Source organism: Sinohyriopsis cumingii, chromosome 3 (genome assembly GCF_028554795.1).
Source record: "Sinohyriopsis cumingii isolate HCF-2022 chromosome 3, ASM2855479v2, whole genome shotgun sequence".
NCBI classification, from domain to species: domain Eukaryota; kingdom Metazoa; phylum Mollusca; class Bivalvia; order Unionida; family Unionidae; genus Sinohyriopsis; species Sinohyriopsis cumingii.
In genome coordinates, this window is record NC_142963.1 from 94,451,607 (window position 1) to 94,479,310 (window position 27,704).

Sequence of the window (27,704 nt, forward strand, 5' to 3'; positions counted from 1 at the left end):
GGAACATCTAAAGATGGGTATAATAAACACTAATAAAAATGAGATTTGTCTATAGTTTGAATTTAGTCAGACCAGCTTGTTATGTATATTTAACCTGCATTGTTTGTTAGGGTTTTTTTTTGTTGTTCATTATATGCTATGGGTTACCTAATAAATATCTTATTTTGTAGCTGACCATTTTCAAAGTCAAATTAATTTTCTGCCTGAAACGAAACATTGATTTTGGTTTTGTAAACAATGTTTATCTCAATCTAAGGCCAGAACATTGGAAATTCGTCGACAAATGCTGGGTCTACCTGATGTTTACCACATTCTATATTATAATTCTAGTAACACACATTGTCTAATTATAGCTTGGATGTCCTAGAAATGAACTTTCGTCATACATTCTGGCTCTTCTCTTGTGTCTTATTTTTTAATATAATCTTGAATACTGGAAAAAGTATTATTCGTGTAAAATGATCTTGATATTTGCTTTGTTCAGTGTTTGATTTGGGCTGAAATTATTTAATTCAGATGATTCTTCTCTGGAAATACAAAGTGCTCTGTAATATTATTGGAAAGAGACATTAACTGGTAATTATAGCGAATTCAACCAAAGAAATCTTGACTTATATTACTGTAATTCAACAAAGGGCTGTTGGCACATCATGACGATTCAGGCAATTAGTACATTAGGGACAACTGGCCATTACAGGCACGTCAAAACCATCAGCACTGGAAATTATTCGGAATACCACTAAAGTTTATTCAGAACTTTAATCATTAGAACTTGTGTTAGAAATTCTAGGAATATTTGGGATTTAATTTGAAATACCATAAGCTATATTTATATTTTCACTTGATATTCTAGGGAAATAAATTATTTGTTGAATTTTACAAAACTTGATGGTTTTCGCTCTTTTCTGTTACTTATTTTTGGACAAAGAGTCGTAATAGTATAAAGGCGGGTATAATAAAGAACACTAAAATTAGATTTTTTCTAGAGTTTAGGTGAGGCCAGGCAGCCTTAAGGCTAATATAGCAAACAACAATAAACGTGAAAGTGTTATATCAGTAACTACTGACTTCGTAAGGATAGAAACCTGACTACGTCATGCGCCTTGTTTTGTCAATAGCTGCTATTAATTTACGTCATAAATACAATTATTTATTTTTGTTCAGTTGAGAATAAGTCCAGCACTTATAGGTTACTGTATTTGTATTGGAAAATATGAACGAGTTTTTCGGATGATATATTGAATGTCCTTGGGAGTGCAGTATATCCTTCCGACAAAACGAGTTCATATTTTCCCATACAAATGCAGCAACCTTTCTATTATATGCTCATTTTCCTATTCTACCTAAGGCTTTCTTATATAAACAAAAATAACCTGCAAGAAACAAAGTAATTGAATGTATTCCGTATTCCAAACTAAATACACAAGCGCATGTTTATCATTACACAACAAGAACATTATTAATGCGCACATAACTCAGCCCAGATAAATCTGAACTTAGTCGCACTCTAGACATAACTTTCGAAAGAAAATGGCGTTTTGGTTTACTTAAAATTGTAATTTGGAGTCATAACCTTCTAGAAGGTTCCTGATGTTTACAAAATAAAATCTTAGCTATAATTCCAATGTCTGCTACTAAAATTATATATAGAATATGGAATAGACCAGGTAGGCCAGGTATATTTACAGGGGAATTCCAATAACCGAGACCAAGACCCAAATAAATATATTTACGTCTATTATAATAATCCTAATATTAAACCCATGCTCATAAGAAACAGTTGGCTATGCATTACTTCTTTACAGAATTTAAAATATATCAATGATTCAGGTTAATTAGGAAACGAACTTGATTCTTGACAAGGTCATATCCAACATACAATTGTCCATGTCATACAACAAATAAATAAAAAAATGTAACTAATAAACAATTCAAATTGATGATACAAAACACATCGCCCCATAAAGAAAAATGAAGATTTGTCTTCTTCAATCACCAACCCCAACATGATTTGCACCAAAATACATTTTATCTGATTGACTAAAATGTGGAGCTGAAAGAACTGGTGCACTCTTAAATATGGTCTTTAACTTAACAAAAGCATCCTGACATTTTTCAGACCAATAAAACTTAGTTTTCTTACTCAGTAAATTTGTCAGGGGTCCAGCAATTATGAAAAAAATGGAGCAAAATTTCCCATAGTATCCAAACATGCCCAAATCACGCATCAGTAGCATTTTACTGATAGGCACAGATAATTCAGAAATAGCATGGACGTTAGCATACAGAGGGTTAACTTGGCCATATTCCATGATATGTCCTAGAAATATAACACAAGCACGACATAATTCTATTTTGGATACGTTAATTGTGAAATTTGCATCAGCGAGTCTTTCAAAGAATTTCCGAATTGTCTCTAATTAATCTTTGCAGATGTTGTTGTATATAATGACCTATTCGATGTAAGGGTTGTCTAGACATGATATAAGCATGTTGATTAAACGGTGAAAAGTACAAGGCAAACTCTTATTAGTACAGAAATGGTTGGTTTGCCTCATTCGCTATTCTATGGTTCGCAGCCACCCTTCCCCGACTCTAAACCTCATGACAAACTACCCAACCACCGCGGCCTATAGATGTTTTGGTTACTTTTATGCCGAGGGGTTGGTAGAGGTAGAGTGTGTCAGTCATGAGGGTCAGAATATGGTAAAACAGTCCCTTCAGTGGTACTCTGTGATAGTCTGCAGCGGCTGTGGAAATGATAATTTCTCTGCAGACCAACGACAAGGCTGTAAACAAGGTAGAAAGATCTCGGGGGAGTCAACGAAAACCGCAAGTACGGAACATGGACAGACAGTAAATAAGCATAAGGGGAACACAACTCTTTTATCTTATCAGTAATGTAAAATAATTATTAAAATACTACTAACACCTTCATAACTGAAAATCCTCATGTTCTGTGTATGTGATTTGGAATTTTCACGTAGCTTTAACAATTTTTCAGTCATTTCGCTACGATGTCTGCAATGTGGCAGTTTATAGTGATGTCTAGCACTTGGGCATCATGCAGCAGACATGTAGCATGATGTCCCACCCAGTCACATTATCCTGACACCAGGCCGACCAGTCCTAACACTAACCTCTTAATGCTGAACGCCAAGCGAGGCAGCTGTTACTACCATTTTTATAAGTCTTTGGTATGACTAGGCCGGGGCTCAAACTCCTGACCTCCCGCATCCGAGGCTGACACTCTAACCACTGGCCCACCAGGGCGGTCTCCCCCATGTTTTTGTTTTTAGCAATTTCCTTTCTTTCGACCATTTTATTTACCTAGTTATTATTTACATACATACATACATACATACATACATACGTACCGTATATACATAGATACATACATACGTACCATACATACGTACCATACATACATACATACATACATACATACATACATACATACATACATACATTTACACCAAACAGGACCGAAAGTGCTATCTCTGGATTATACAGGACAATGATTGATAATACTAGGCAGAATTAATATTTAATACAAATATTACTATACTATCATACAGACCAGAACTGTTTTAGTTCATTCCATACCGAGATTCAAACCCAGGTCCGTACGTAAATGGCAGGGGCCCCGAGTGGCCGAGTGGTCTAAAGCGCTCTTTATTACGGATCACTGCCATCTCACCTCTGTCTGCGGCGGTTCGAGTCTAAGATTCAGTCAATGTGGGTATGTGAGAAAGCTTGCCAGTAGATTCTCGTGGTTCGGTGGTTCTTTCCAGTCCACCAAACAAAACGAACAGTGTTGTCCCTGGATTATGCAGAATATTGCTTGATAATACTAAGCAGAATAAATATTTAATACCAATAATACTATACTATCATACAGGCTAGAAAAGACTAGTTCGTGCTGTACTGAGATTCGGACGCAGGTCCGCACATAAACGGCATCCATAGCCTTGCCCACGAGCTCCAGTCACGACTAAGCACACATGAATAAAACGTGATGCTACAAAGTCGGCAGAAAATGCACCCGTGCGTAGCAGACACACCCGCATATAGACCTAGTAATTAATTCTCATCTGACTACACAGTCTTACCTACGACAGAACTCAAGGTATATCGAATTCACTCTAGAGAATTGCTCACACACACACACACACACTATATATATATATATATATATATATATTGTTCTTTTGCATACCAGGGCCCAGCAACGTGGAATGAATTGCCCACTGAACTTAGACACAAAGACACAGTGATCCCATTCAAGAGTGCTCTCAAAACTCACTTATTTCGACTGCAAGAACAAACTTAAAGACCTAATAATGTTTCCTACATTAAATATTCTCAGCATGTTTTTTTTGTTTCCTAATTTCATGGTTTCTTGACACTTTCTACCTTAATTTTGGGACTTGTGATAGAACATTTAGGCTTGTTTGGTATTTATACTGAAAATGTCTATTGAATTTATATTTTGTATTTTAGTGAAAGAAATTAGTTCTTGCATGTTGCTTTTTTCTGCTACATACTTGAAGAACGTGGAGTCGTAACACTAAGCTAATGGCAGTTCATTATAATAAATTAAATACCAAATAAGCCTAACCATTCTATCACAAGTTCAAAAAATTATAGTAAAAACTCTTTTAGTAAAAGTACACGTACTATACGTGTAAAATATCATTCATAAATCAAGGTTGATTGCCACGGTCAAGTCATCAACTATTTTGCTGAAGTGCGGAACGCATTAATTTGGAAGTATCTCATGAAACTAGGAGTGTATTTGTCCTGTAGATATATCATGCACGCCCGAGCTATTGATTGGCTTAACAATTTGAGAAGGTCAGACTATGACTGTTAATTTATTTTCACAATCTAATAAGTTAAATGTTCGAGAACATTTTAGTGACGCATAATTTGCTTATTTGATGCGCACGTAGAGACTATATAAGAGAATTAAAAACCCACATTAGGATCCTTCAATTCATATGCCAGTTTTGTAATAGAGGGAAGAAATCATAATTTATTTATAACATGTTCGGGACTTGCAGAGTGGAAAACATGTTTATGCTTAAGTTTTTGGATTTTTAATATAGTTTTAACAATTTGAGTCATATCGCATCATGCCACAGACACGAAGCGTGATGTCCCACCCAGTAACATTATCCTGACATCAGACTGACAGGTCCTAACACTAAGCTCTCAGTGCTGAGAGCCAGGCGAGACAGATGTTAATACCATTTTTATAAGTATTTAAATTGACTTGGCACACACAGTACCTTGAGGATTATGTAAAATTATTCAAGGACTTGAACATTTAGATAATTCAATCATTATATGAGACTTTCAAATACTTTAATGATATTCTACTTTCACGTGATGGCCTTGAAGTAAAAACGTTTGGAGTATTCCGTGATGCAAGCACATTAGCACATAACTACACTGGAACCTTCATTCGGAATACCTTTGGATAGTTTCCGGATTGATGTGAAAATGATAGTACAATTTAGGATAAGATTATAGGTATTTATACATTGTAAGTTATTGTTCATTCTTTAACATTGTTTGATTTTATATTTTGCAGAAAGAAATTTATATTTTGGAAACTTGAATGTTTGTTCGGTTTTATCTTGTCTTGTTACTTAGTTAAAGCAAAGGTAACACTAGTCTTGTCACCAGGATGAATATTATTTATTTACACCTCAGCAATTATATTGATCTTGGAACCAGTCTCAATATAACATTATTTACACATCAGCTGCATATACGGACAATTGTTGTGAACGGAAGCACTATCAGCCATACCCAAGTGTGTTTACATGGGTGACATCATTACGCATTAATATTATCTCTTTTGAACATTCCTTTGTGTTCTGTTCAATCCAGTTAACAGCTACTTGTTTTCTTGTTTGTGTTTTCTTCTTTCTGGCGTTTAGCACCATTTTCAGCGGGACGCTACATATTGCAGCCAGTGTATCTGGTTGAATAAAACCCTTGAAAGACGTGAAGAACCACCGACCCATAGGAAGCTTCTGGCACGTTTACTCACATTAAAACGTTACTCGAACCGAGATTCGAACTCACGTGCACAGAAGTGAGATGTCCTAATTATCTGTGATGGAGAGCGCCTTAGACCATTCCGCCACCAGGTCACCAAACAACATTAAATTACTAATATACTGTTTATAATAAAAATATGAAAACATGTCAGAAACAGGGGTAGAGGTCTAAAATCATTTACGGAACATCCCTTCCATTTTTCAAAATGAGTACTCTAAGGCAAGAGCTGAGACATATTCAAGTTGAATGATTTTTTCTTCTGAATATTAATCGTATTGTAAATGGTAGTTTAAAGAAAAAATCCCCAACCAAATAATAATAATAATAATAATAATAATAATAATAATTATTATTATTATTATTATTATTATTATTATTATTATTATTATTATTTTACTATTGCTAAAATCTGATCCGTTCTGCAGTAAGATATATTTCAATTTACTATAATCAAAACAAACAAATTGAAATGTAGACAATGACCACACGTATTATAAATGTTACTTTCCGAAGACGAACTATCCCAATATATAACTGTTGTGGTTAATGGTCAGCAATAATCTGGGCACCCTTGTGTATTATGACAGTTCGATCCACCAAACTTCCTTAAGTTCTGGATTGCGGACTTCATGCAAGACTTGTTTAACTCCGAAACTGAAGACCTTGAAAACTTCCCAAAACCACACACTTCGAACAATGGAAGTGCTCCGATGAGCAGGGGTATTTAAATGTTGTGCTTAAACGCTTGTTAACACATTTTTACTATGAAGTTTACATAGTCTTAAGTTACGATCAAGGCAAATATATTGACCTTAGCAAGTCATCTCAGTAAAGAAAGTAAAGGTTTCAACTGTTTGGAACTATTTTACTAGAATCTAAATATGCATAAGTGTCCGCCAAGCTCGTCGGCTCAGGGATAATATAGAAAATTGCGCAGAGTTCGAACGCAAAATATGAAAAATTTCTGGCCTTGAACAGTTGGTCGATTGTATTTACTTTGTTGACGTGTACTTTGTGGTATATGTACTGTGATAAACAGGCATAAAGAAATACGAGTATGATCATCGCGGTCATTTATGTGTGTGCAGAAAACAAATAGTTGTCTCAGAGGAAATTCTATTTGGTTGTCCGCGTTATAGTAAATACAACAGTAAACTGCGCATTTATTTGCGTAATTATTGTGACTAAATGTGGATATCTCATTTAATCGCATCAAATAGTACATGTACAATGTGGATATCACATTTAATTTAATGAAATGGTATATGTACAATGTGGATATCGCATTTAATCGCATCAAATAGTACATGTGCAATGTGGATATCACATTTAATTTAATCAAATGGTATATGTACAATGTGGACATCACATTTTATTTAATCAAATAGTACATGTACAATGTGGATATCACATTTAATTTAATCAAATAGTACATGTACAATGTGGATATCACATTTAATTTAATCAAATGGTATATGTAAAATGATAAAACTTGCTGTTCTAAGACCAACTATCAAAGCGCACAGCTGCTAATTGTGGTTTGTAAACGGCCGTTTCCAATATGTGTAATTTTCATCACTCTACAATAAACGGTATTTCTTCTCTCATCCACCCTTCCCCTGGGATAGGTAATCAGTGTCTATATTGACCGTTTCATTAGTTCATATCTCTCACAAATATTCAATACCAGACGATTTCCAAAGCTCAGTTCCACGTGTGCTGTAAAGACCATTCAACCACCTCTTTCTGACAGCGTGTTATCTCTTTAGGTCATTAGTATCGTTTGTGTGGAATTCTTGCGCTGTGAAGGAGGCGGTACCCGCTAGATTATTTAGTTACGGGAAAATGGTCCTCTGCGCGGAGAGTTTCAGTATCGACAAAAGAAACCGATATCAGCAAGCTGGGCCGTGCTTAAAACCTTATCGATTCATCGTTGTTTATTTCATAATAAATCACCCCACGTGACCAGAATTCGATGTTCATTTCAAATATAATCCCCAGAAAGTCGTCTCATCATTTCCTTTTAAAGTTACAATCCAGGAGCGACAGGTAATTTTGAAGATAGGAACTTCCATGGAAAGGTAGGTCACATTTATAGTTTTTGCTCATATATAAAAATATACCATCAAATACATCTAATGAATCTGTATTTGTTTTGATATGTTAGAAAACTATTGAAAAATACTCGTTAATTGTTGGACTTGCTGTAATTTGTTTAAAGTTCCATAGTAAATATTAGGCCACGGTAGGTTTTATTTTCTATACTTTGATATCTTTTCCAATCAGTCCTTAGTAGCACAACTGCCGAAGATTGCCAAGAAATGCCTGCTGGATTAAAATAGTGCTTTCACGAAAAGAAAACAGTAAATAATGAACAATTATTCCGTTTCTATAGTCCCACAGTGGAATCAGACATCAATTCTAATTACTGTAAATTGTTTCCTTTACTACTGTGTACAGGCAATTCATGATATGCTGTTTCTCTTTTCTTCACGAAAATCAAATCTTTTACGACAGAAAGATCATAAAATTACAGTGCCTCTGATAAAATGCAATTGATCATAACGTAATTTAACATCGCATAATCTTTAATCATACTTAGGAGGATTGGATAAATATGAATTACGCAAATTTGAACAAGAAAAATAGCTGAGGCAGTCTCTGCGATGAGCATATTTTTCAACAATTTATGAAAACATGTTGTGTTTTTTTTAAACCTGTTTTATTGTGGTAACTTAACAAAGATAAACAGTTCCTCCAGAATTATTTGCTTCTTCGTTATTCAATGAGTATAATGTATCATAATGTTTTTATACACACCTTTTGACGGATATATTTTTTAAAATCAACTACCTTTTGATTTGATTCTTTTAATATATAATGTTAAATTCAACTGAAATTCGTGTTTGTGATAATTTGTACTGTTACACTGATTTTAGGTTGAAAACATGTAATTCATTCCTTTAACATGTCTTAAAGACTAAACTTGTTCAGATTATACAAAATTTTTGTTTGGCTTTCGTGGATAAAATATTAAAAATATCAGAGGATAGTAATGAGTTTTTCATAATAACGGGTTTAATTTTTTAAACCAAAACAAACATTCAGTATATAATATATTGTTTGACAATTCAAACAAAAACTCAGTATATGATACATTGTTTGAAGCTCCAAACAACAACACAGTATATGATACATTGTTTGAAGCTCCCAAAAACCCCACAGTATATGATACATTGTTTGAAGCTCCAAACAAAAATTCAGTATATGATACATTGTTTGAGGCTTCAAACAAAGACACATTATATAATGCATTGTTTGATGCTCCAAACAGCAACACAGTATATGATACATTGTTTGAAGCTCCCAAAACCCCCACAGTATATGATACATTGTTTGAAGCTCCAAACAAAAATTCAGTATATGATACATTGTTTGAGGCTTCAAACAAAGACACATTATATAATGCATTGTTTGAAGCTCCAAACAAAAACACAGTATATGATACATTGTTTGAAGTTCCAAATAAAAACACAGTATATGATACATTGTTTGAAGCTCCCCAAAAACCCACAGTATATGATACACTGTTTGAAGCTCCAAGCAAAGACACAGTATTTAATGCATTGTTTGAAGCTCCAACCAAAAACTCAGTATATGATACATTGTTTGAAGCTCCCAAAAAACCCACAGTATATGATTCACTGTTTGAAGCTCCAAACAAAGACACAGTGTATAATGCATTGTTTGAAGCTCCAAACAAAAACTCACTATATGATACATTGTTTGAGGCTTCAAACAAAAACACAGTATATGATACATTGTTTGAAGCTCCAAATAAAAACACAGTATATAACACATTGTTTCAAACAAAGCTCAGTATATGATACTTTGTTTGAAGCTCCAAACAAAAATTCAGAATACGATTCATTATTAGAAGCTTAAAAAACATAAATTGTTCTCGTGAGTAACCATTATCACTGTCGTTTATTTCCTTAGCTCCTTATTTACATTCCTTAATATTTAAAAATAATATATCTTGCAGGCATTAAATAAATGTAATTATTTCAAATAAGGTCCATACGATTTCATTTGAAGCCATCTGAAGAAAACAATCTCCTATATATTTGTAAAGAAAAGGGGAAATATTAACGTTCGTTTTTTCAGTTGAAATAATACATTTTAGAATAAAAATTCATTGTTCTTAATATGACAATTTCTCATTATTTTGCTAATGTTAAGTTCAATAATTTTGTTTATACAACACACACACACAAACACACACACACACACACACACATACACACATTTATAAGTGGATTAATAAGTGCACTTGTATATTTATAAAAACAAACAATTCATGAATATTAGAAAAAATTCTCCAGGAAATGTATAAAAACAGCATTGCTTTTCTCTTGATTAGTAAAGCAGTAGGAGGCAAAATAACATTAAGGAAATATGGTAATTTTCCGAGTCGGAGGCAAAATAACAATAAGGAAATATGGTGATGATCAGAGTCGGAGGCAAAATGATAATAAGGAAATATGGTAATGTTCATAGTCGGAGGCAAAATAACAATAAGAAAATATGGTGATGTTCAGAGTCGGAGGCAAAATAATAATAAGGAAATATGGTGATGTTCAGAGTCAGAGGCAAAATAAAATAAGGAAATATGGTGATGTTCAAAGCCGGGGGCAAAATAAACATTAAGGAAATATGGTAATATTCAGAACATGCAAACACGAGTCTCTATTGTTGTCCTTCAACAAAATTTCGTTTCCCTCCAAGCTTCCAAGACAGACAAATCTGAATGACCATTTCGTTGGATCAAAGCAAATTCATATACATAGTAACTAATATTTCTGTGTCACAAAACAAAACTAAAACCATTCTAAATTTTCCTGTCGATTTGTTTGCTTACTTTACTCTGTTTCGTAAGAGTATTAATTAATGCAATGACGTCGTCTTTGAATAAATTGGATTTATTATATGAAAATTTTATAAGAATAATTTTTTCCCACACACTCAAGTACGGTCACTAAAAGTATGTAAATTTAATAAATGAGTATGTCAATAATTACCAGTCTATTTCAAATGATAAAACAAAACATGAATTTATTATTATTATTATTATTATTATTATTATTATTATTATTATTATGTCTGCATTCTGATTAAAAGTGGGTAGGGTGCCTCAATTGGCCACATTTATAGGAAAAGAGATAGAACATGTAAGCACAAAGGTATAGAGAATGAAAATATATGCAACTTCGAAGAGACACTTTTCAGCCAACTCATTTTAAAATATGAAGCAGGAATTTTTTTACACACGTGTCTACCAAATCAAAATAATTCAATATTGACAATATAGATATGATCGAGTGTATGTCTGCCTAATAAAACTGATCACCACATGCCAGTCAAACGGCATCATATGCCAATGACGAATGATACCATAACAGTGTGCCTGTCACCTATATCTTCTTTTCAAACTGTAAGCCATGCTATTTCGATATTAAATGTTTTGAATGTGTTTTGTAGACACACACACACACACACACACACACACATATATATATATATATATATATATATATATATATATATATATATATATATATATATATATATATATATATATATATATATATATATATATTAATTATGTCCGATTCAATCATGTGAGTCTGGTATTGAGGTATGAGTAATATTCTCGACAAGTAATTTGTTTCTTCTTCTAAAACATCCCCATATATTCAATCAGGAACATTAGCTGAATGCTAAATTATACCATTATACCCACCCAATTATAGAATACGCTGTAATTGATTTTTCCCAAAGTCTTAAGAGCACGTGCTATCAAGATGGTAATAAATATACAAATATGAGCAGATGAACGAGGCTAGGTTGATACTGCATGATTTCTCCTGGGCTGATACTGTGTGACTTCTCAGTGTGCTTGTCAATCACTACTGCTTCCTGTGTACTCACGCATTCCTAGACTGAAAAGCTTGTTCTAAACACTCTTGAAATGTTATATTAACATTTGAAAGTGCTCTACACGAGACTGTCTTTTCTATAAAACTGTTATGTTACAAAATGGTGTTACTGAAAACAATTACTGAAACTTAACTTATATAATGTATACCGACTCTCAACAAAACTTTCTTCACTTATACCCGGGATATTACCCGATGCATCAGTTGGCTTCACTTACACCCGAGATATTACACAATACATCAATTCGCTTTAGTTACACCCAGGGTATTATCCAGTACATTAATTGACTTCTTTACACCCGGGATATTACCCAATACATCAGCTGGCTTTAGTTACACCCAGGGTATTACAGAGTACGTCAACTGACTTCTGTTACACCCGGGATATTACCTAATACATCAATTGGCTTCTTTTACACCCAGGGAATTACCCATTACATCCGTTGGCTTTAGTTAAACCCGTGGTAGTATCCAATACATCAATTCGTTTCATTTAAATCCGGGTTAATACTCAATACATCAGCGATGCTTGAGTTATACCAGGGGTAGTACCCAATACATCAGTGGGCTTCGCTTACACCTGGGGTAGTACTCAATATATCAGTTAGCTTCAGTTGTACTTGGGATATACACAGTATATCAGTGGGCTTCAGTTACACATGGGGTAGTACCCAACACATTAATGGGTTACAGTTACACCCCGGTTGTTACTCAGTTCATCTATGGCTTCAGTTATACCTCGGATATTACCCAGTACACAGAGCCGGCCTTAGGAATAAGCTACAGCTTAGGTCTCGACTGTCTGAAGGAGCCTCGAAAATTTCAGAATAATTTTAAAGTTGTTACAATTTTATTATAATTTATAATTAAGTAATAATTAACCCGTGATTTGTTTTTGCATAATATGTTCACTACTATTATTTATGCAATTTATTTTATATAAATAACATAATTTACATTTTAATAATTAGCAAAACTTTGCCAAGTTCAGTTGTATTCTCTGTTAACACTCACAATATAGGGTCTCTACAGTATCCCATAGCTCAGTGCCTCGCCATGTCTAAATCTGGCCATGCCAGTACATCATTGTGTTTCAGTTACATCAGCGGTATTAGCAGCAGCAGAGGGGGCGAACAGACCAAAAGCTTTTTGCACAATAAGCCCTCCCACGGAAACTATTCGATAGAGGGCTTATTTCGACGAAATAAACCCTTCTATTCAGAATACAGGACAAAAAAAAATGTCCCCGATGATGCTAGCATCGCTCGCGGGGTCATTATTGCAAAATCCATGGGGTGGGTCCAGCCCCCCCTGCTGCTCTACGAAAACATTTTTATGTCAAAGGAATTAAATCATTGACAAATAAATAATGGCAAATATCGGAGAAGCACTTACTACTAGATTAGCTCGAGAACGTCTCGAAGCAATTCAGAAATTTCTTCCTGTCCGTGATAGTGTCAGACAAAAATTACAACTAAGACAGCAAGCACGGGAAGTCTTTGCAGAATCCGCGGAGGAATTATTTAAACCCGTGACTAAAGCTACTGAGAAAGTTACAACTGTCATCAAAGAAGATCTTCTTCCGGTATCAAAACAAACTGCGACGCAGGCTGAAAAAATAGCAAGAAGAACTAAACAGACAAAGAAGATTTTACGAACACTTCCAGCTGATATCGCTGCGGCTCAACCTCCACCTGTCGGTGAAGAAATACTTGAGGGTACTGACGTCGCCGATGTGGGAGAAGAACCAAAACCAGTAAAAGAAAACGTAGAATTAGCTGCAAAATTTAAGAAAGGTGTTGTCGAAGATATTAAAAATTCTAAACCAGAAGAATTAGTTAAAAAAATATTAATTAGTATGTTTAATAAATCTAGAATTTTAAACCCTCCCCATGATAAAGTAACTGATGATAATCTTATCAAATGGATATATCGAATACGCACAGGCAAACCGCAGGCTAGAGATGATGATTTAGAGTATAGAATTCTTAATGATGAAGTAAAAAAACTTTATAACGAGCAAATGAAACAACTAAAACAAAAACAGCCCGCCGAGTATCAACTTCCTCCACCTCTGCAACAACAGCAATCTTCTTCTCCACCACCGCAGCAGCAGCAGAAACAAACTCGGCAGCGGAAAAAACAACCTCCACCACCGCAGCCACAACTTCGACCGCAATCTCCAGAGGAAGAATTTCACGACGCACCAGCCGCTACTGGTAGTGGTCTGGGAAATAATTTTATTTGCCCTGATAATATCGTCAATGATGTATCACGGTTGGAAGTTCTCATCGGAGGAAGACGTGCCGGAAACAACTCTCCGGAAATTATAAATGAAGCCGCAGATATCTGTCAGAGACTATTTCAGCGTGGCATTATGGATATCGGCGTTTACCGGGGACTCATTGATGAACTCGCAGACGGTTACCACAGCGACTAGCAAATTTAGTTAGAGAAACAATAATTAAATAAAATGATCGTGCACAATTCTCAACCTAGACACACTAGCGTGTTACCAGTCCGCGTAGTGAACTCGCGATTACCAGTCTACAGAGCAACCTACGGAGATGGTCTCGGTGATACAATTACTGGTTTGTTTTCAAGAATAGCCCCTAAGGTGTTACCGATTGCAAAACAATTGTCGATGAAAGCTATTGATGTTGTCAAGGATAAAGCCCTTGGATCTGTTGGTGATCTCGCCGGGAAGGCATTCGCGTCAATCAAGGATAGACTGTTACGGTTAACTCGTAGATCAAAAAAACCGCCACCGGTGAAACTGGCCAGTACTGAACTTATGCCCGCGGACGTCAGTAAAGTAATAAATCAGGCTGCCAATCAAAAACTTGCAGAGCTTGTAACCCAAACACCCGAACAAATAAATACAAGCCTGATATCAGGAAGCGGATTTCGTTTTAAACGGCAATAATTTTATATAAAATGTTCAAGCGAGTATCCGATCCCGCATTTGATATTGATGCACCAACACTAAAAGATGAGTCCGTGCGCGATTATCAGTATTATTCTTATGAGGCAACAGTACCTAATCAACGCGGACGAATTGAATTACGAGTCCAGGATACAAGTAGATATTTCCTGCCCGCTGAAGCATTTCTTGAAGTCACGGGTGAACTTGTAACAGATGTTGCCGCTGATACAGCATACGGAGCTAATGTTCGAGTTGGTTTTGTTAACAACGGTATCATGGCGCTGTTCAAAAGTGCTTCATACAGCATTGACGGAAGAGAAATTGAAATAATTCAGGATAATGTCGACGTTGCTACAACAATCCTGGGATTAGCGAGATACTCAGATGATTACACTAGATCAGCTGGTCCGACTATGATGTTCGCTAAGGATAATTCTGATCATCCTGAACACAGATCTACTATTCAAGTACAAACAGCACGAGGCACTGCTTTAGACCCACAACCGGCTGGATTTGCGGCCAGGCCAGGTGATAATTTTCCAATATTAAGGCCTAGTCCAGATTACAATTTAGGTTTTGCTACACGTAAATTAATGTTATCAGGTGAACGTAGGAGATTTTCATGCGCAATTCCACTGTCTCACATCTTTGGATTTTGCAGACATGTCAGAAAGGTTATTTTTGGAGCCAATCATACAGTTGTACTTAACCGAAAAAGTGATGACGTTGACGCTATCTGGCGAGAAGACGGTGTTGCTGGCGGTAAAGTAATATTATTCAAGCTTGCTTTGTGGATGCCAGTGATGTCCCCATCGATCACTGAAGAGCAACGATTACTCTCTTTCATGGACACAGGCGGTAAATCACTGATATCGTGGTTAACAACATCAACAGATTCCATTCAAGGTGCCGGTCTCGGGCAGTTTACGTGGCACATAGCATCACAACAGGGAATATCAGCGCCGCGACATATTTTTGTTGCACTCCAGCAAAATGCGAGGTTGTCTTCCCAACTACAGAGTAATATGATATTTGACAAACTTGGTGTCTCTGAGGTTTCGCTGCGGATAAACGGGCATCAGGAACCATCCGAGGATATACTGATAGATTATGAGCGAAATGAAGTTGCACGGGCGTATCATCGTTTGATGACATTTATGGGACGTGATCAGAATATTGATACCGGGTTGCAGATATCACAACTGGATTTTACAACGCTGTATCCGATTTATTACTTTTCGCTGGAACATTTGGATCTAACAAAACAATCTGTCGTTGATATACACTTCAAAGCTCGTGTAGGTGTGTTTCCCCTCGGCCCGCCTGCTGGTTTTAGAGCGATCGCTGTCATACTCTCCGATAAAGCAATGCTGCTTGAAGGTGTTGGCGGACGAATGAGGGTCATCGACGCTCCAATCGAGAATATGTAACGCAATTAAAATCAAACTTAGGATATAATGTCATACAGTCATGTTAATGTCACCTTGACTTCCGGTCAAACGAAGAAATTGCAATCGAAACACGCAAGCACGTGCGGGACATCAATAACGTTAAAACGAGATCAACTTGGTAGTGGTCCAAACAAATTGTCATTGACGGCCACTCAGCTTAAACATTTTAATAAGGCGTTAACAGCAAAAACCGGTATCCGCCTTGATTTCTCTGCTGCAGCTATCAAGGACATGACTAAAACCGGTGGAATATTTCCCCTCATCCCAATACTAGCTGCTGCAATTCCAGGATTACTCGGCGCAGCGGCAAAAGCTGCAGCGTTAGGTGCAGTTGGAACCGCAGCTGGAATGGCACTAAAGAAGGCAACGGGAAAGGGATACAAGAAAAAAAAGGGGAGATCCACTCGCGGATCAGGGCTAAGACTACCAGGAACTCCACCATCATGGTATCCAAAAAAATTCTAACGCCGTTGAGCAATTTTGATTTACTCGATGCTGTTAAAAAATTGCGTATAAAACATTTCAGAGGAGTATTTATGCGAGATCAATTACCGACGCGGCCGAATAATCCAGAAACTGGCATTATCAATCTCGACAACAAAGACGGTCCGGGAACTCACTGGGTTGCTTACGCGATCGATCCACGTGGAATTATCTATTTCGATTCGTACGGTTTAGCACCGCCAACTGAGTTTCTCAGGTATGTCCGCGGAGTGCCTCGCACTCTCAACAGCAGATTTTCTAAGAAATCCAAAGGATTTTCAATTCCAGTGTGGCAGTCGACGCTACCAACACAAACATTAATTGATCCGCCCATTTGTGGGAACGAGGTTTTAAATGTTCTTGATGCAATCTCAAGAAATCCAGCAACGTCTCCGCATCGAGTAGTGTATGAATATACCGCATCGAGAAACGCTAGCGTTTCCAATGCTTAGCATTTCTGGAAGTCCCTGGAAATCTCCGATTTCTGAGGACTTCTCACGCATTTGAAAAACAGCAATAAGAATAATGGTGGATATTTACGGAAGACCTTTCACAAGAAAAGTCAAACCAAGCACAGATGTTGATCTCTCAAAATATGCGACCCGAGATGAAGTCGATAATCTTTTGAATATAGCTGGAGTTGACCCAGATGAAGTTGCTATTTTCCAAGACAAGCAAGGAAAACTAAGAACGAGCAACATTAAGTTCAATGACATAATTCGCAGAGTTCTTGGAGCTACCAAGGATAACTTCGTTGCATTTAGTGATGGCGGCCGGATCAAGGACTCGAATATATCAATCGCAAGCATCAAAGACAGTATTGATAAAGGTGTTGATAAATGTGTGAAAAAAGCCGGTGACACGATGACAGGCGAACTCAGCATGAATGGAAACAAAATAACCGTACTCAGAGATCCAGCCTCGAACGACGATGCAGCAAACAAACAATACGTCGACGCGCAGTACAAACTCGTTGTTGACCTAGTCAGCGACAAAGTAACAAAATCCGGCGACGTAATGACCGGCGGACTTGACATGAGCGGCAACAAAATAACCGCGTTAGCGAATCCCGAATCCGACCAGGATGCGTCAAACAAACAATATGTGGACATCATCAACGGTAAACTAAATACGCTGCGTGCAGAGTATGATGTTCACGTGGGCGCGTTTACAAGACTTCGAAGAAACTTCTCAAAAACTGATGAGGCCGTGGATAAGTTCTTTGGGGATCCTCCAGTCGTCGACACGAAACTTTCTGAAATCATACCAAATCTTACTAATAACGCCAACGATATCAATAAGATTAATACCCGGTTAGGTGTAGTCAGAACGGAAAAAAGTTTTTCAGATCAAGTTCAGATAATAGAAAATAACATTAACACGATCAAACAAACACAGCAGAATATAGTATCGGGTATTCCTGAGATCGTTAACAAAACCAGTTTGATTAAAGTTCCCACTGGAGTTACTCCCGGGCATATCACCAACATCGTATTCACGGTATCATCGGGATTCGCAACATGGTCACGACAAAATAGCACTATCAAATATACAGCAACAGCCACCGGTGTTTACAGGTTGTCTGTGTTTTCAGCCGCTAAATTTGAAATCTTCACAACATATCCTTGGAGACATTCCACCGATAAGTATTCCGGGGTTTGCACTGTAATACTAAACAGCGGAACCGAGGAAACATTTATGCTTGAAGCCGCCGACGATACTTTAACAGCAACATCTTACTGGTGGTGTTTGGAATTCGTCGCTGCAACGCCTCAATTGGTTACCGCGTAATTGAAAATCGCCGGCGATTTTAAATAATAATGTCAACGTTGAAATCCGAAGGATTTCCAGATGCTCAACAATATCGATACAATCAAGTCCGTGAGTGGCAATCTGAGTTAAAAACTGTCATCGAAGTAACCAGTCAAAAAGTAAAAAAATACAAGCGCCGCATAACAGTGCTGGATATTATGGTTTATTCAGTATCCGCCGTTGTTGCATCCGCGGGAGTAATACTATCAGCGGTCACTCCAGTGACTGCAGTAGTCGCTGCCACGATCTCTGTTTCCGCTGCTACAGCAACAGCAGGAGTTTTCGGCATCATAGCAAAAAAAATATCCTCGTGTGCTAACACAAAATTACACGATTACACGACAAAATTAAATACAGCCACGACCGCATACCAGAAATTATCATCGCTGATATCATCATCGTTAGACGCGCAATCCAGCGACGCTGCGTTGATATCAGATTCTGAATTCAAACTAATGTCAGATGTGTACAATGACTATTTGAAAACTAAACAAATAAATAATGTCACTGATGGCAACGCCACAAGAACTGCTTCAACAAATAGTCACAAACACAACGCCGGTAAAAACAACGATGATCTCAGTGTCCTCGACGACACCAGAATTCAGCATTAATTTTCGAACTCCAATTGCCGTGAACGAAATCGCGTTGTCGAAGCTCAGTGCGTATCACAGCTGGCCTAATGTCAGAGCGGAATCATTTTCCGGTTTGCAGCCGAATAATTCGTTTGTGTTTTCGTGGAAAACCAAAGCCGACTCTGACGAATTCGACTGGGATACAATTGCGCTACCCACTGGAAGTTATCAGATCGAAGAAATCAACGCGGAGATACAACGCCAAATAAAACGAATCACCGGCAAGGAAGCCAAAATATCTGTGACCGCGCACGAACCAACGCTGTCTGCGGTCATTGAAATCTCAACACCGGGATACGCCGTGGATATTTATAGCAGCTCAATCCGAACAGTATTAGGATGGCCACAAGAACGACCCGAGGTCGGACCGGGTCCACCGCCACCATCGAAGTCGGATTTCGAGACCACGAAGGAAGAACTACACGACCTCGTGCGCGGCGAGCATTTATTATTTCCAGATCAATTACGATCAGACCAAGCCCGGTTTTCAACATCAGATAGACTCCCCTTGGATATAATAGGGGTAGGTTTCGAAGACGGGAGATTCCGGAATTACCAGCCAGAAGACATAGAAGCTCATTTTTTTAATCCGATCAAACAAGCACATAAACAACAGCTAGACCTGTTGCGAGTATATTTTCAAGATTATATCTCTGATATAACAAAACCTGGAACTGGAAACGCTAGCGTTTCTGCAAGCAGTTCTCGGAATGCTTTGCATTCTCGCACGAACATTATCACCACCATAGAAAAACTAAACAAACTCGCATCCACGATGGAATTTATGAATCAAAAAGTAATTCAACATCTACTGGATCTCAAAGGCGATTATGGAACCCAAAAAAGATCGAATTTTGCAGCCCGATTTGGTATTCCCGTGAAGGATATTTCAGATTTTAAACTTCCTGGATATAACGTACACACACTAAGAAAATCAGTCCGGGATCTTATCGCGGAATCTTTCGAAGATATTCTTGCCGCGTACACGAAAATAAAACCACAACCTGTTATTTTAAGACACGATAACAGTACAGCATCCGATGGCAGACACATCTCACCCGGGATCGTAAATATCACAGATGTGGTCGCGGTCAATCTTGTATGTGACGTCATTGACGGTAGCTACAGCGCAGACACAACGACGGCCCAACAGGGATTTATCCTGTATACGTTCACACCAAGAGACCCCCCTGGTTTTCTGATTGTGCAAGAACCAATCAATGTGGTCTATCTGCGGTGTAATAATCCGTGGTTGTCAACGATAAATTTTAAACTCACCGACCAACGGGGGGGGTTGTTGGACCTGCGTGGCGAGACTGTCTCCGTGAACTTACTGGTGAAGTCCTGAAACTCTTCGAGTTTCCACGCTCACGCATTTAAAAAAAAACAGTTGTATATAATGTGTGAATACATTCACGCACGAGTTCATATTCATGATAAGCAAATTCTTCACACGGCAATAAAAACCGCATTTGGAAACTCACACGAACAGTATTTTCCCGTTAAAATAATCGTTGACGTGTACGGCGACGAAGACTTCTTGTTGACGTCGTCACAATTAACACAGCTACAGCAAAATCATATGATCACAGCTTGGTGTCAACGAGAACAGATTATGAACTATTCTCATTGTTGTATTGATGTTGAAACGCTTAAGCAAATCCTGGAAGTCTAAGGACTTCTCTGGAAATGCAAAGCATTTCTCATGTAAAACTCGAAGAGTTTCCACGCTCGGGCAAAAAAAATAATACACTTTTTTTTTACCGTGGAAATGTGCTTTACACTCGAGAAACTCTTTGAGTTTCCCCGGAAGTCCAAGGGACTTCTCGGGCTAGCGTTTCTCAGGTTCTACTTTCACTTTGTGCTGTGAGTCACACGCGGCGGTTTATACTTCCTTGTCGGCCTCGTAGTCACAAATACTAGTATTTTCGTCAGAAATGCAAGGCATTTCCGTGTCTAGATTCTTTATATAACCTTTTAACCGTCTCACTCTGGTGCTAATTAATTTTCGAGTCTCATACTCGCTTGACAATACAAGACGAATCTTCTCAACTGCACGGCACAGTGGAATAAATTCAGATACCTGATTTTCAGTTATCCCGGCAAGTGATCTGTAAATGCGATCTTGCAAACCCTTAATGAACCTATAACACGCGGGGAGATTGTTCTTCCCCGATTGTGATAGCTCATTCAAGGATTCAAAATCTGACATAATTGTTTCAGTGTCTAGTAAAATATTAAAACCTCGCTGTTGTAATTCTTTAATTTCAACAAGTATGGTATTTATATTTTCGTGATTCATATTATTATATATTTTTATATTTTTAAATGCATGAAAAATGCTTTGCATTTCTCGTCCAAGGGACTTCTCGTGCTAGCATCACCAAAAACAAAAATAAACAGATAGATGATGAGCGGTTATCACTTACTGGGTACTCTTCACCGGCCTACGGTTCTTTCATGAGTCCTTTGTTAGGATTTTTTTTTCTTGGTCTTATATTAGACCTTCGTGTTGTGATTTTTCCCTTAGGCACCTCATGTTACCGTTTATTTTTGGCCAACACTCTTTCTGAATGTTTCTATTGGTGGGCACCCAGGTGACGTAGAGCTTTATGCATCCATCTATCTGTTTATTTTTGGGGGTCACTCACCCCCATGAGGAACTTCTAGATCGTCAAATAACGGTCTAAAAGCTCGGGAGGGACGATACAACACAGAACAACCTTTAACCTCTGATTCGAGTATGACAGCAAGTAAAGGCACAATGAACATGTAATCTTATCCTAACTTATCCTAAGACGACACAAACATGCAGGTGGGTCATTTTCTACGATCAGCAGCAGAGCAAAACCATCCATTGAATCGACCATTGGATGGTGCACAAAAGACACCCGCCATTGGCGGATTTAATTTATGGTTTTGCTTGCGCGTGCTGACTTTCGATCGACCCAAAGGTCTTAGGGAGCGATTTCGTATATAACCCAACTGTTACTTGCGAGTTGGAAATTCGCTCTAGCAGTGGGCGGGACTTGTTTAAAATATTTTAATTGTATGTTTTCTCAAGCGCGGTCATATAACAAGCACAGAAGAGCAAAACAGTCGGATATATTCAGTAAAACGAGGATATTGTTTGTAAAAAAATATATATTCTACGGTAAATAAATGATTACATGTTATGAACTCGATAAAATATTTTATCAAGGTGGCTTTCTCAGGGGAGCAAATCCTCTGACGACGACAACTCTGCAAAGCGTTACACACTCGTGGAGGAGTTATCGTCGTTTGTGTCAGCGATAAGAGTTATATAGCAGAATGAAATCTTCTGTTTGAGCTTCTTTGAAAATGCTGTTTTGCAGATCCCATCTGCGACACGCTGTACAACAGGTGAACAAATACCGAAATACCTACCGGCGGCGTTTATTGACTGGAATACAATTTCTTCACCTGCGTTTATAGATTTAATAGCTCTTCTTGCAACTGTTTTACAACGCCCTGTGTTACCCAGTAGGCAGTTCTTGCTCTGAGTGACCACGCGAAGATTGTTTATAGAGTTATCAAGTATGTTACCGTTAATGTGATCAATGACAAAACCCTTAGGGATCACTCCAAAGAAACATTCATAGACGAAACGATGACATAAATACCTCCCTTTGGTAACAGTAAATCTTGAATAACCAGCATTATCAACTGTACCAACTGGTCGTCTTCGCGTGCAGTGTCGCACCGTGCCATCTCGGTTTGCCTCATAATTTGGAATAGTTGGATGTGCAACAAATTCTTGTTCGGGAACAAATTCTTGTTCGGGAACAAATTCTTGTTCGGGGACGAATTCTTGATTCATTATACTATAAGCAAATCATTTGTCTAATTCATAATTTGTCTGAAAACTTATTTATGTAATCACGCTCCGAGAACGTGTTCGAGTCTGGATTTTTTTTATCGTAATAACGTTTTAGTTCTCGATAGCGTTTTCCCCCACACGCTGAACATAATTGCGTTTTTCCTCGTACTCCAATGCCGCATCTGATACACGGTATCGGTCCTAGACTCCCACCGCGGACCTGTTGAGCATGTTGTCCACAGTATTCGTGTCTGCATGGTTTGCTACACGGCGCTGATGAATTTAGTTTAATCCACTTGCATTGGTGCATATAATATATTTGTCTATTTAAATACTTGTCTTAATTATAATAATGAGTTTTGAAAGACTATCCAGAATAAAACCTGGAAATCTCCAATTTCCCCGAGGTCGATTCGATCTTGACCGGTTAACTTTTGATCGACGACGACGAGAACTCACACTCGTAATTGGTGTTATCAAGAACGCCAAAGAAGAGTTTCGTCGTGATGGTGCCGCACATGTGTGGTCTTCGTATAAAATCATTTCTGAAAATGCCATCATTGATGGTACCATCAACGATACAATCGCGTCGAACATAATTGGGTATCTCGATGATAAAAAATATTTCATTCAGATAAAATTTATCGTTGGCGTCGACGACACGGAAACAGGTGAAACAACGTGGATTATCAGAGACAAACTAGACCCTATTCTTGATGCCCGGCGGGGGAAAACCGTCGTCGTAACCAAAGACTCAAACCCGGGAGTACTTGTTGGGATTGATATACCATATTATGCCAGAGCGTATCCTGTGACCGCAGTCATTTATGGAATTTATCCGATGAAGAAACCACGCGTTGATAAACTCAAACCGATGAAGATGTCAGAGTCATTGATAAAATCCACAGGGTTGAATTGTGTAGCCGAGCGAGTAATGGAACATTTTAAAAATGCAATGCGAGGAAACGGCCTAACACCGCTAAGACAGACTAAAATAGCAGCGTGGGCGGCAAAAGTAGTGGATGAAGGAGCGTCAATAAATGATGTTGCCGAGCTCGAACGATTACTAAAATTTCCTATAACGGTTTCATCGTTGACCGGTGAGGTATTGTACAAGAGTAAATATGATTCCCGTGGAGCACCAATAACTATTATCGATCATAACAGTCACGCCTGGACTGACTCGGTTAGGATATTTCCTCGAGATCGTGTTGTAAAGTATTATCCGGAATTGGAAAATGCTAGCGGGGGAACCACTAGTGGTTCTGGAAATGCTAGCATTGAAACTCGAAGAGTTTCTGGAAATGCAAGCATTTCTATGTTTGATTTTATTTATCAGATAAGTAAAACCGATCCAGTGTCGGTGTGGTTATTCCGAAGTGACCTCGAGGGAGAGTTTGATCAGTTTGTGAAACCCAACGGGGAGGTATACAGAACGGCGGCATTACATCACGAAATGAAAAAACTCGCAGAAAAATATCATGCGACGGACACTGATACGTTACTGACGCAGTGTTTTACTGTCCCGGGTGTTGTCACGCATATAGCCCGAGAACGAAATTCATGGAGACCAACCCCGAAGAGTTTTCTCGAGGATATTCAACAGAGCTGTATCGAATACGGACACGGTGGTTTGTGGAATACCCAGTATGATCACCGCGATATGATATCCGTGGATATGACGGCGTGTTATCCAGGAAGTTTTCTTGGGCGGGGAGAATGTAGTGAGTATTTTAAACGGTTTGGTCATATTACAAGCTCGATGACAAGAGTTGCCATAAACGGACCATTGCCTGATTTTGACCTGACCGGGGTTGCTTGTGTGTCGTCGTTTAAACTCGCTACGGGTTTACATCCTGTGTGTTATGCTTGGTTTGGTAAACATTTCGTTGAGAAGCGATGGGCACCAATAGTGTTATTGCGATACATGCTTGACAGTCGAATACTGCTGTCGCTGACGGTCAGTGAAGCGATTATATGCTACTGTCGTCAAACCGAAGTTTGGTTGCCAACTCCGCAAGTCATCGAAGAAACTAATAATTTCCAGGAGTATCCAGAATCTTTTATCGACACTATCATCGAAAGAGCTCCCCGAACTGATGAAAGCACAGCAAAAGATCTAGGACGAAGAATAATAGGAAAATTTACTCAAGGTGGAGCGTATGATCATAAACTACATCATAGTCGATTAATCATGGACGAGGCCGAATTGGATCTTATTGTCGCTAATGCCGCCACGAATAATACGTTTTGTACCCGCGAAGATGTGTTTCTGTCAAACGGGGAAAAATTAGGAACTGTTTTTAGTTATATCGACGGAGAATCATCTCAGTACACACATCTGAGATCTTCGATGCTAGCTTATGTATCAATAAACCTATTGTCGATGATTAATAGGTTTCCCGTTGACGCAGTGAGAGTTGCAACGGATTCATTCTATATCGATAAAAAACACTTAGCGGCGTTGAATAAGGTTATACCGAATGATCCATCGTGGGGTTCATGGAGAATAAAAAATGAAATGTTGCATGGATATTGTGAATCAGCTGATGTTGAAATCGAGGATGAATATCGCGGCGCAGAAATATCTGGGAAATTTTCAATTTCTACGACAACTTCGCTGCCGCCGGTGCACGATCCTGTTGTGAGACATAGAACAGTTTATCTCAACGGGGCTGGTGGTTCCGGTAAGACAACTCGCGCGATAGAATTATTTAAAAACTCTGACATGATTGTGCTAACACCCACACATAGACTTGCCAGGGAGATGAGACAACGGGATGTTAACGCGTGCACGTATCACAGTTTTTTTAAATACAGCGGCGGCACATGGACTCCTACGCGAATGGGAACGAAATATATCCCTGGAATAATCATCTGGGATGAGATAGACACTGTGCCGTTGGATACATTAAAACAGTTTCTGGATTGGTTGCTAAAGAAAAATACCGCAGTTGTTATGTGCGGCGATCATGGTCAACCACCGCCATTTACAGGTGAATCTCCACACACGTGGCTGAAAACTTTTGTAGATTATTATGAGGAAATAACTAACGATGTTAGAGCACTCGATGAAACGCTGAAAGAGTTTAAGGCGTTGATCAGGCTACAAACCAATAAAGTCCAGTGTGAGATAATGCGTGAAATAATTCCAGAGACGGAGCTGAGCGACTTTTGGGAAACGTGGAAACCAGGTGATTTAATTGTGGCAAGTAGAAAGATAGTCAGGGACACACTTCAGCAGCGGTTATTTCAGTTACATCAGAAGAAATTTCCCATGTTGCCAGTGCCGTTGTGTTATAGACCAGCTGATACGCGATTGCAGAATACCGACGTTGATATACCTGGGAGATCGGAAAAACAGAATTTAGTATTAAATGATATTGTCACAGTTGATATTGATGCTGTTGAACAGGCACTGAAAATGAGCAAATCCCCGTGGACGCTAGGATACGCTATGACCATCCACAGTTCGCAGGGACTAACTATTTCAGATACAACAGTTTGGATTGTTGATGATCGCATCGAGTGGTCAAATTTAGTTTATTTAGCCGTGTCAAGAGTAAGAAGGATAGGTCAGTTACGAAGAATTGTATTAGATGATGTTGTCAACGACAGCATCAACAGATCAATCGCTGATGATACAATAAGAAAGAAATTAGCCGGTTACAAACAGAGCGACAAAAAAAATGGCAACGAGTTTGATCTCGACGAAACATTTATTATACAATTACAACAGCAGCAGAATAATCACTGCGCGAGTTGTAATTGTTTATTGCTGTGGCAGTATTCGAAAAATAATCCAAGGCAATTTACCGTAGATAGAATAGATAGCAGTCGCGGTCATACACGTGAAAATGTGATGTTGACCTGTCTTGAGTGTAATCGACGCAGAGGTGCTGCTGCAGTTATTTAAGTGATCGAGGTGGTAATTGTGTATCCGCGGGGATCACCTGGAGTTGCTCGCGTGTGAACCCACGCTGAGGAGCAGTTGAATCTAATCTGTAGATTGCGTTTCTCCCAGTTGATCTGGTTATGCTAGATATCTTATGTGTTGTAACGCTCCATATAGGATCAGTTGCCCTTTTTTTTCCTCCTTCGAGTTCGCCGGGTTCGTATAAATACCTAACGGTGACATTACCCAGCAACGGGGACGCTAGCGTCGTTGGCTGCGTTGAAACACGTTCACTGACGCGGGGTATATATTTTTTTGTGATTGCATTTACAGGTCTCATGTTTGTTGTTCTGGTAATTTCATTATTCAGTGCGGCTATCACGTTTGGCAGTCTTGCAACCCATTCACGAGATCTCGTGTCGTAAATGAATTCCCTCGCGTACTGGTATCCGAATAATCTCTCAGCGAGTGTTCTATTAAATCGCTCAACAATTGCCTGATCCCGATGAATTTCAGTATGTCCTCGTCGTATGGTAACGTTATGCTGCTTTGTCAGTGATGACACCGCGCCCTGAAATTCCTTGCCA

At 38.3% G+C, this 27,704-nt stretch overlaps 1 protein-coding gene across 1 annotated transcript in view; it reads left to right on the plus strand.

The window, feature by feature from the left end:
• The first annotated feature begins 8,041 nt into the window (after positions 1 to 8,041).
• LOC149803316 (putative vesicular acetylcholine transporter-B) overlaps positions 8,042 to 27,704 on the plus strand; it is a 41,835-nt gene continuing 22,172 nt past the window's right edge. The window contains exon 1 of the mRNA XM_089953024.1: positions 8,042 to 8,156. The gene's annotated coding sequence lies outside the window, so the exon portion shown is untranslated. The remainder of the gene's footprint in view (positions 8,157 to 27,704) is intronic.